Raw genomic sequence first — 12452 nt, forward strand, 5'->3', positions numbered from 1 at the left:
CTTATCGAGCGCTGGACACGTCCACGCAGACAACACACACATGAAGTAGCCAGCCGTTTTATATGGAGTCATTAATTTAACTCCATATCAATAATAGAATCAATACAACCATATGAGGCAAACGGACAAGTTTTGACAACCGATAGTTACACAGTTGTCGCATCCCAGAAGCCGTAATGGCGCAGGCCGCAGTGGACGTCACCTGGCATGATAGGTGAGGGCACTGAGGCAGTCGTCCGATCCTGGCACTTTTTTTTACTCACTTGGTTTAACGCTTTCTGGTTTTTGTGGTTACGCCTTGATCCGTGTGCTTTAAAACCTTTCCTAATGACGGTAACACAAGGTACAATAACAACGTGACCAACAGGACCGACCTTTCACCCACGATGTTGGCCTCTGTCGTGTGTATAAAATCGCGGTGCGTGGCAGCAGCAGACCCGTGCCGGAGGAGGAGGAGGCGGACGCGGCTAAATTGGCGCGCACCTTTACTCGTGGCGCACCCTCGCCTCGGGCACCTAATCCTCAATTTTGCGTTTCCATCATAGATTAATATATTTCGGCACTTAACCATCAGTTAAGGGAACCATTTGTAAAGTGAGGTAACTTGTCGAAGAGAAGTTGGCAAGGGCGGTGAAGCCTTTCTCAAAATGTCGCTGCCTTGTGTCTGATGTGCTTCTGCTTCTTTATTGACACTGAGAAGGATCACTACCTAGAAAGCATATGCCTTTGATTTAATTGTAAACTAAGGTCACATTCTTTCACATTTTCTAAAATCTATCAGCGCATGCTCCCAACCTAGGTAAATGGCAAATTTGATTTGTTAATGTGCTATTGTGCTTTAAATCTGTAAAGTCGAGAGAACGCCGTTTCTTTTGACAAGTGCGCAAAGTGTCATCTTCTCAAACATTTAACAACAACGGGAAAGGACAAAAAAAATGTGAATATTTCAAATCCAATTGAATTCACTACCTGATCTTTACCTCTTTATAGTCCGCAAGATGTCCAGGTAGTCAGAAAGCTCAAAATCGTATGAATGTCACGTCTGTCCATTTATTTATTTGGCCATTGCCTTTCTCCAAAGCATTACAACATCTTACAACATTTGAGATACAATTGGTTACATTTCTTTTTGTTTTTCCAATCGGAGCACAGGGTCACACAGTGTTAATAATTTAAACTCATAACGTTATGACCTGAAGTTCAAAGCCTTAACCACTGCACTGCCTGCCTGTAATGTGTCATTTCAAAATATTTTGCATCAATGAACTTATACATTTGTAGATTTGCCTTGATGATTGTGTTTTTTTCAGTTCATATAAAGTTTCTCTGACAAGTGTGTCTATTTTGAATGATTTGTGGCAGGAATGTTAATTTTGAATCAGCTAGCTTTTGGTGTGTAAGTGTGTCAGATCATGCACGTTCATCCATTCCTCCACCCACCTATCCATTATCAAACACAACTTAATCCAGTTTATCTAATGCTGCATATTCCTGTAATTACCTAATCAAATATTTAACAACTGCAATCATTTTTAATCTCAATAAGCTGTTTTGATTCCTTTTTATGAGGGTGCAGTTGTGTTGTTTCTAATTGCTTTCTGTTTCTGGTATTAGATTGTTAATTTTGAATCTTGTGTAGTTTTATCCATTAGCATGTTACTTTTTAATCACTAATGGATGTCTTGAGTGCCATTTTTACCTAACAAAAGTTGCATTGCTCCTCTCTCTTGAAATTTTATTGATCATCATCATTTAAAATTATTCCACACAAATATTTTCACAAGATGCACGTTTTTACTCACTGACAGTTTTGTCATTTCTAATCACTTACACTTCTTTAAATGATTGTGTTCATTTTTAATTGCCCCTGTTTTGGCCAGAATGTTTAATTCTTCTCTGGCACTATTCTTTTGTGTGTTGTCTTTTGCTGTTTTATGAGAGTGTATATTTAGAATCATGGTGAGCTGTTTTGATAAATGAATACATGCTCATTCAGGTACAGTTTTTCTGGTGAATATGTTAATTTGTAATTTGTGTTTGTGTGTGTTTTGTTTAAGATTATTTATAATGACAAATGTAAATGGATTTTAAAAGGTGTTAATTTTTAGTCTTGCACAATGTTATTATTAGTAAATGTGTGTTAATGTCTAATAAATTAACAGTGACAATTTGACATTGTCACTGTTAATCTTATTGCACATACAATATGTGTGTTACACTCTTGCATCTCATTGTGCTCCAGTAGCCATTTTACTAATCAGCCAGCCCTGAAGATGTTAACATGTTAGGTAAGAGGATAGCAGAATGGAAAACTTCACAGTATCATCATGGTATGTCAGGAACATGGCGATATATCCTCATGTTCAGAACTGCATGTTTTTGTTGCTTGCCAATGATTTTAACAGTTTATGTCATTTATAGTGTTTTTCCGATATGTAATGGTGTCAGCTTGCTTAATGTTTTAATATCAAGCTGTGAGTCCTTGTGTTTTTTTTTAATTCCTCACATTAGAAGTGGATTAGCTGGTTTGAGCGCACTTCACATCTGCTCAAGGATTATTGCAACCCATTTTATGTTTGATAAGCAGACATGAGAGGAACTGAAATCTGATGCTTATTTAAATCTTATTTCCTAATACTGTGTCTTTTATGTCTAACGGTATAATGAATGCTTGATTTTTGAACGTTTTGAAGTTTGCTTGGATTGTCTACTATTGTTTCTGTAACTGTAATGTATTACAGCACTAGCCGATTGTATGTAATGTAGTGCCTTCGATAATTCTCTGTGAAAGTCATGCTTGTTGATACTACTGTGCTGAATGAAGTATCATCTTTGCTTTTGTCAGATTTAACTTATAGCTGGTCTCCTTTGAAGTTTTCTTGCCCTGCTATTTTAGATGTCTGACAAACTTTCTGAAGTTGTTTTCTTTCACAACCCAGAGTTTTCAAATCCTTTCAGTAGTGCAAAATTCCAAATGTATGAAACATGACTTTTTAAGTGAAGATAATTTGCAAGTGCAGCACTCTAGTTGTGGATTTATTTGGTCATCCGATTGTTCCCATTTGGAATCTCTCACTTCTGTGATAGTAGCAACATATTTTATCACACACAACAGCTGACACTGTCACAGCCCTGTGATTGCGCTTTTCAGAGTCTTCACAGCTGTGGAAAACTACAGTAAATGTTTAAAATACTATCTGGATTGGAAAACAAGAATTTAGTAATATTCATGGTTGTTTCTTCATTCTCCTTAGTTAATATAAGGTGTGAGATCAGATTATTCAAATGCCAGTTCAGGCTTGTCTGTCCCAAGCAACTTCAACTTCATGTGGTTTTTGGCGGAGAATCAGTTGCTCAGTGGGTGAAGGAAATCGAGCTTTCCGGTTTAAAAACCCATTGAAACAACTTATATTTGACCACTTAGGTGAGACAAAACGGACAATTTAATTAAAGACATAACAAGTGTCACCCATCCATTTTCTGAGACCTATCTATAAAGTACAGGCTCACAAGGAGCTAGAGCTTAATTTCAGCAGACCAAAGACAATTTGAATGTAGTCTGTTTCAACATACATTTAGTCACACCAGACCAGTATGGTTTTTTCACACTACGTACAACAGTGTCTTAGACATGGTGTTCAGCCCTGCCTGTTTATTGAAATAATTTTTTTTTTTTTTATTATTTTGTAGTAAGCATGTACCATGTTATCATGACTGATGCAATAAAATGTAGCAATTTTTTCTTCTAGTGTATGAATCTCGATTTCATGTGATCATAACATATAGTGAAGTTGCTTTGTAAACATAATATTCACTCAGCCATTTAATTAATTTGTATTCATGCTGACCATAAAATTATTTTTTTGACGTAAATCATCTTTAAAACTGAGGATATATCTGTGGTGGTATTCGGGTTGTTAATATATTGTTTTTGAAAATGTTTATAAATCAGATACCTGTATTTTTCTTTAATTTTTGAAGAATCAAAACAGTACATCTGTAGTAATGAGAGATGGTAAAAAGGGGTAAATGTAAAAATATTACTTAACATTATGTTCCACTACACATTACCCAATATTCTCAACTTTGCAGTTACTCCTAAATTATGGTGTTACTCTGTACTCCAGTGTTACATAGATAAGTTAGTCAATACACACCCTAAGAAACCATGAAAATACCTTCTTTTTATTATTGATACTTTTATATACAATATAGAACGACACATTTTTAGCAAATGAAGCAAAGGTTATGATGTTTTCTATAACTATAATTTTAATGCAGCTGTAACATTGAAGGTTGATTTCTTTGCCATTCTGTGCATCCAAACAATGGCGCATACAGTATTGCAAAGCAGGGGATTACATTATGCAAATGCTTAGTCTCGGTGTCTCAGTGAAGATGCAAACCATATAGATGGCTAAAATGTCTGCCACTATAGTGAGGCAAAAAAAAAAAACCTAGGTAGAACTTCATTGCATAAAGATACATTGAGTTCCTATTTGAATTATTCCTAATTAAAACACCCTTATTATGAACATATATGTTACATTTAACACAGTGGCATAGTAATTTGTGCTGCTGTGTTATAGCCCCAGAGATCTTTGTTCAGTTCTTAGCCTGTTCAATACTGACATAGGGTTTAAATGTGCTCTCTGTGTCTGCATATTTTTTGGATATTTCTCACATCTCAAGGATGTGTTGGTTAGGTTAAGATGAAGATGACATCTCTAGTGATAGATATGTATCCTCTTTGTGGTTGTTTCCTGCATTGTGCGCTGTGCTGTCAAGATAGGCTATAGTTCTGTGCAACTCATTATTAGACTAAACCAAGTTCCAAAAATTGATAGATATATAGTATGTCTTTTTACCTGTATCTGTCAGCACATGGACTGTTACTTGTATTATAAACACATGTAATTGGATTTTGCTATACTAAAATTAATTTAAAAAGGCATTCAATGAAACATATTCATAAACCTGACCTGAGTCGACCAATGTTTTATAATATTTATACAATGTTTTTTTCTCATTGTTTATATCTCTCTCTATTCTTATATTAGAGTTAGAGTGATATCAATACCCTTTTTAAAGAGATAACCCATTTACAATTGTCATTTTCATGGAGGGATGGGTTTTTAGCTGACATTCATGTGGGCCTCTAGGTATGTGTTAGGTTATTTGACATAGATTGCACATTATGGAATAAAAATCTGCAGGCAAAAGTTAGGGGAGTCAGAAAAAAATAACAGTATGAGAGACTCCATAAGAATATTTAACTTGTTTGCATATAGGTGATGCTTGGCTGATGAAGAGAATTCATTTAAATATTGCAACATCCGGACACAGCGCTGGCTAAAGAAAAAGAGTGCTGTTTAAAAAGTGCAGAACATATTAGTTGGCACTTTTAAGAGAAACTATGAGTGTAATGGTTTTTTCTAGAGGACATAGCCATACTGTATCTCATTTGCTAAACTCTTTTTGTTCCCAGTGGGATCACAACACCAGACTATATCTCTCATAGCACAATTGTCTATGGAGAGGGCAAACAATGCTGTTGAACATATAGGTAGTTTGCCACACATAAAGTATGTGAAATGGTTGGAAGGCAGAACTAGGCACTGTAAGTAGAAGCATTAATTGAGAGGTTCAGGACACCACAGATACACCTTGATATAGTAATAGAAAGAAAATATATCTGTTAAGGAGCATGCTATGAAACATGTGGAGGAGATAAGCAGACAATTGTGAATCAGCGGGTTCATATCAGTTGCGGGAAGGGAACCAGGTCTCTGTATTTTGATATCTTGTGCTGCAACCCACCACCTGCAGCTCAGTGTCTATACTTGTCTGTTTGAATAGAAAAGGCTAGTCTTCACTATGTTGTAAATAGCAAATGTCCATCCCCTTTCTGTTCTGGTTTATTTTATTTTGATATTTTAAAACTTTCCCAGCATAACATTTTTCCTTAAAATGGGAGTCTACAAAAAGATATGCAGTCTATAGTATGCTAGATGAGATTAAGAAGTGATTTGCCAGCATTCTTTTTAGGGAGTGGTAGAGCATTGTCCACCAGGTCAACAGGGTCCTTTTGTGAATGTTGTGCTCTCAATAATTACACAAGGTCATAGGTTAATACCTATAAGGACTCTATAAGCCCTGAAGCATGTGTTCACTGAAATTACTCAATATAAAACAATGACAAACTGATCTTTGAATAACAAATTTTCTTTCCTGTCTGAGTCTAGCCAGCATGACAAAGCAGTTAATATGAGCTGTGAGAGTTGGAATGGCCTTCTTCATTTTCATTAAAACACTTCTAAGGGTTATTTTTTTTTAATGAAACATATTTTTGTTTTGTTAAAATTATAAAACAGATCACATTTGACTTTTCTAAAGGAACAATTTTAATGTTATGGGGGCTTTCCAAATAAATCTAGCTCCGTGGTCACATAACAGGTGAAAGTTTTCTGGGAATCTCCCCATACCCATAATGATGCCACAGGAGCCACAGATACCAAGAGGGTGAATTTATTATTTAACGGGGATGGGACACTCAAACTGCAAGTAAACAGAACAAATAAAAAAGTACAAATGAAGCACAAAGAAAACCTTTACAGTGTCTCTGCTCTAACTACTTGGCTAAGTGGCTTGCCACTTACCAACATCCCAGGTAACCTCAAAGCACTCCCTTCTCACTCTTTATCTACCCTTTACTCTCTTGCTGCTGTGCTCTCTTATTGCTGATGGTGAGCCCCAACTCTCTTCCCAGCTGTATCTGCCACTACCTGGAGGTGGCTTTAATTCTCTTCCGTCCGTCTGTCTGACTTTGGTATAATTAATGGTAACAAGAGCAGCCTGTTTTTAGGTGCAGAACTTAGGATACAGCTTATGGAAGCCGTATTTCTGTATAAGTTTAAGTGCTCAGTAGTTTTAAGATCTGCATCTTAAAAATAAGTCTTCTTCTGGCTGTCCTTTTAAAGAGTATTAAAGATTATGCTGACAGAGCCATAATGTTTGCAGTCCATGCTCACTTTATGATAGAGAAAGAAAGGCACATGATCCTAGGGTTCAGTCAAATAACTATTTTAAGATGCAGAGAGACTTTAAGAGCAAATAACTATCCAACATTCATTGAATCCTTTATTTTACAGACATGTTTGCTCATATATAATTAGGTTGTCTTCATTTGCAGAAATTGGAAAAGACGGGCATGTTGTCAGGTGAGAGAAATCTCTTCCAATAAAGATAGTGGATAAGGATTTTGATTCCCCATTATGTCTGAATGTTCACCTCTGAGTGACTTCTTCACAACCTGCCTCAGGAAAGTGGGACAACAAAGATTTTAATATACACTAAAGTTACTATGTGATAAATAAAAGGATAAGTAGGTGAAAAACAAAAGCTATCCAAGGTCTTTCTGGCTGGTATTTGCTTTGGATACTTTTCAGCATTATGTAATGTTTGCTGTTTTTTTGAACCTGAATGCACTGATTAGATGATCAACCTCTTTGTTTGTTTTCTCAGGGTAAGTTTGAAGATGGATCATATTGTCATGTTTCAGTTGCTTTGCACAGTGCCTTCTGTTTCGTTTTTGTGCATTATGTGTCTCTCTTCTGTGTTTTTTAAGCATGGCTAGGCAGCTTTCTAACTTACTATACTTTATTACTGTACTTCACTACTGCGCTTTGTTATTGCACTATATTGAGCTGCCAGTACTGGCAGTTACATAGTATTTTCATTGACGCAAAGTACAGCTACTTTCAGTGATGGTTTATGGGAAAGAATAGTTTGGCTCAAGTCATGTAGGTAGCACAGAAAAGTGCTGGAATCAGAAAGCCCAGAGTGGTTATGGAGTAACTTTTTGTATTTACATTTTTGGTGTCACTTCTACTAAAGAAGCAAACTTGTTTAAGATAGGTTGGACAGTATATCTTAATTGTCTTCTGTAACACAGAAAGTTTAATCTGTCCATTGTTAATTTGATACTGTAGTTACTGAAACTGTTTTTCCTTGCCCTTATTTGGTTGCGTGTAAGATATTTCTTTGAATCTCTTAGATCTGTAGTGAACAAGTGCAACTCTCTCTAAAGGGCTGTAGGACTGGAGTGAATAATATATACAGGACTAGAACAGTGTACAAAGGTGTGTATTAAAGGAAAACAATTAGGTATAGTATTGGCACACAATGGAAAAAAATGATAAAATATTTATATACTGTGGGGATTATGTGTAATTTTAAATAATTAAAACAAACTGAGACCTTAACTCACTCACATGTGACATGAGAGTCAGCTGTTATGCCACTAACAAACATGATAATCACTTTTTGGTTGTTGAAAATTTGTAGATGCACCTGGGCTCCTTATGACCATTTAAGAAATGGAAGATTGATTAATTTTGTTTGTAGCCTGTGGGGAAGATGCAATTTTTTACTACTGTGCAGTTGTATTTTCACAACTAGAATTGATAAACTGTACACATACTGCTTAGTATCAACTACCGCAGGTAAGACACTTGTATGGCAGTTACAGAAAATCTCTGTTTTTAAATTAAAGTGATTTAGTGACACCCACTATATGGGGCTTTCTTCTTGTATAGAGTCTGCATTATAGTGAAGTACTGTTTCATATTTATGACAATTGGATAATGCCTTTTCCCATCTTCCCTTTTATATTCTTGTCTACACAAGCATATGCCTTGGATTTTTGTTCTTTTTTCCTCGCAGAGCTGCTTTTGCTCAGTTTCTGTTTATCTGTTATATGTGATGTTACTAAGCAGAGTTAACCATTAGACATACAGTATGTGACTGAGGCTCAGAGATCAGTGCATCTCACACTCACTACCATGTGCCATTTTTATTTACATCAGCATCAGATTGCGAGTGACTAGTAAATGACATCTTAAAACTCCCCTTTACCCCGATATCTGCTCTATACTGCCATTCACTCTTTCTGACAGTGTTACTTAGTTTTTTGCCATCTATTTTTGAAGCTATGAAATAAATTTGGAAATAATATCAGATAACCCAAGCAGAAGAATAAAGATTTGGGTTGGTATGACATTGCAATCCAGGACAAGGTTCAACCTTTTGTTTATGAGATAAGGTGATATCACATTACATGACTTATAGTTGTACAGTATGTCAGAATTGCCGACTGCAGTTGCTGATCTTGTTGCCAGATCACATTGACCTACACAACTGCAAATTATTAGACACATCAAATTTAGTGACTGAGTGCCACCTTTCCAGCACAGTCATGCTTGCAACTTTTTTTGACGGCCAGTATGTTGCTGCTCGATAGAGCTGGTGCTGTGTGAAAGGTTAATAGGTATGGCAAGTTCACCCCACAATCACGGTCCTTTTCTTTTCTCTTCTATGTTCATTCTGTCATGCCACATAAAACACATCACATCAGACAGATGAGCTTTTCTATCATGCATGAGGTCCAAAACATCCAAGTTTCTTATGTCTTGTCGCTGCATTATAAACATTATACATAAACGAGCATTCATTGCTTGTCAGCTGTCATGTACACAGAACCTGCCACTACAACTAAAGACAAAATGAAATCTGTTTGATTTTGTCAGAGTGAGTTGTGGATTAGTTTGAGTGAATCACTAGGCACATCATATTATACATATCATATTACTGGTGTCTGCGGTGGGCTGGCGCCCTGCCCGGGGTTTGTTTCCTGCCTTGCGCCCTGTGTTGGCTGGGATTGGCTCCAGCAGACCCCCGTGAGCCTGAAAGTTAGGATATAGCGGGTTGGATAATGGATGGATGGATATTACTGGTGTAATGGGAGCACACCACTGAATACCTCTGACTTTCTCAGATTATGTAAATGATTGCTATGACTTAAAATCATTGGAAAAGTAAACTAATGGTGACATGGCTTTAAAACTGCTTCCCACAGCTTGTAATGTGGAAACATAATTTCTTATAGAGAAGAAATCCCAGATATTTTTCTGTGGGTAGTTACTGGAAAAGTGGTGAACTTTACATGATTTGCCTTTTAAATCTAGCATTGAAATATATAAACATCAATTCCACACACCTGCAAACTGACATGAGATACAAAAGAAGCCAGTGCTGACACATTTTTAGCGAGTTGATTGGGTGGGCTAAGCTTCTATTGCCTTTTAATATTGTACCCATTTTATTTGTGTCATTTGGAGTAATTTTCTCACAAAATTACATGCAAAGTGGCCCAATATTATATATCTGTCCTTGATGTTTTCAAAATAGTTATTATAGTTATTTATAAGGATAGTATATATTAATTCCTAGTATTTACATGTTTTTCAAAAAAAATTTGATTTGGAAATTTACCTTTTTTTTACAAAATGTGTCTAGTGAATAAATGAATATTCAGTTTCCACACAAGATTATATAAGCTCCACACAGATGGCACACCAAAAGAATTTAATTTACATGTACTATAAATAATGTTACCTTCTGTGCTACCCATCCATGTCCATTTCCTTTATTTATTACTAGGTTCAATGGAACGATAACCTTTATGGCAATATCAAACATAAGGAAGTAAGCAGTCTGAATGGGGAGGTAGTCTATCACAGGACATATTTAACATATTTAACATTGACTTTCACCATGCAAATTTGTAGACATTTGTTTGTATACTATGCATACAGGAGCTGCTGAAACTTCATTTTGAAATAGAAAAACAATTTGTCGAAATATGTAAATGTACTAAATATACATAGAATATTTATGAAATAGTAACCGTGTTTCTTCACTCTCCATCCACTTATCCTGATGAGGGTTGTGGTGACAACATGCCAAGTTAGACACACAAGGCCATCTTTTCCCTAGGTACTCTTTTTCACATTTGAAAGTTTCAGATGCTTCATAAATTCAAATTGTCTTTTAATATTTTTTATTTTGAGAAGTGTTTTTCAAAATAAGAATACGGGGTGCTTAAAAAAATCACAGTACATCATAACATAGCTAACCTGACTCCAATGGTCAAATTCATTTAGAAAGAAATACTAATATTAACATCCATCCATTATCCAACCCACTACATCCTAACTACAGGGTCACGGGGGTCCGCTGGAGCCAATCCCAGCCAACACAGGGCGCAAGGCAGGAAACAAATCCTGGGCAGGGCACGCACACACACACCCACACACCAAGCACACACTAGGAACAATTTAGGATCGCCAATGCACCTAACTTGCATGTCTTTGGACTGTGGGAGGAAACCAGAGTACCCGGAGGAAACCCATGCAGACACGGGGAGAACATGCAAACTCCACGCAGGGTGGACTCGGGAAGGGAACCCAGGTCTCCTAACTGCGAGGCAGCAGTGCTACCCACCGTGCCGCCCTAATATTAACGTTCTAAAACAAAATTAGTCCAAATATTTTACTTACTTGTAGACAGTGGTGTATGCTACAACTTGGAAATTGGCCAAGGGCACCAGGATATGGTGATGGCATCCACGGCAAAAACCATAAACACTAAACGCTGGACTCGCACGTCGTGAAAATCTCAATGGCTATATCATCTTGCCTGCATTCTGGAATCACAAAACCCACAAAAAAAGAAAACTATTAGTTTTCTATGTAGGTGCTAATTTGCTTGGCACATGATTGCTGTACAACCTGTAGTGGCATCAATTAAGAAAATGAACTGGATTGGTGTCAGCTTGCTGCAGGGGTTTTCAATTTGCATCTGGCCTCACTGATTGTGTGACCCAGACAAGCTCCTAGATGTTACTGACATGCAATCACAAATTATTTGCTTTGGTCATTCCTAAACGCTCTCATGTTTAGTGGATGTTTAACAGCAAATTATACATAACAGCTCATAATCCTATCATAATTTGTGGCTGTCAAATCATTTTATTAGGATATATTTTATGATCCCTCTTTAATTCTTTGCATCAAACAAAAATTTCAAATGCTGTGGGTGCAAACATTTTCAAAGTGCATGTTACTATGTGACTTTATGTAGAGTACTCAGCAGGTACTCCATTATTTGCAAGTTGTCGTACCATTCCCATGTTGCCTTTGATTTGTTTGATCACATGTACAGTATTGTGCTCGTCTAAACCTCTGTAAAAATAGAAATGCAAACAGTCCTCTGATTTATCATTTCTTCATCAAAGTCCATCCAGGTCTATGGACAATCCTTTGTACTCTTCCATTTCTGGAATATCAAGCTCAAAAAAGTAAAATCCATCTTCAGTCCAGTCAGTAGGTAAAATAATCATTAATCATCAATTGCTTCTTAATTTAGAAACATGTAGAAAACCGGTAAATTAAACCACATTTTTGGCCATGTCTCAGGGGTAGTAATCTATCATCTCGACTTCGGTGTGCCGACACCACTGTGACAGTAAGGATTCATCTCCGTTAGGGTGCCTCAGAATGCTCACAAATATAAACATTTGCCATTTATAAAATGTTAAGTTTTATTTTAAA

At 36.5% G+C, this 12452-nt stretch overlaps 1 protein-coding gene across 2 annotated transcripts in view; it reads left to right on the forward strand.

The window, feature by feature from the left end:
• pkp3b (plakophilin 3b) overlaps positions 1-12452 on the forward strand; it is a 58903-nt gene that overhangs the window by 15063 nt on the left and 31388 nt on the right. The gene's annotated exons all lie outside the window — the stretch shown is intronic.

This window comes from Erpetoichthys calabaricus, chromosome 2 (genome assembly GCF_900747795.2).
Source record: "Erpetoichthys calabaricus chromosome 2, fErpCal1.3, whole genome shotgun sequence".
Lineage (NCBI taxonomy): Eukaryota > Metazoa > Chordata > Cladistia > Polypteriformes > Polypteridae > Erpetoichthys > Erpetoichthys calabaricus.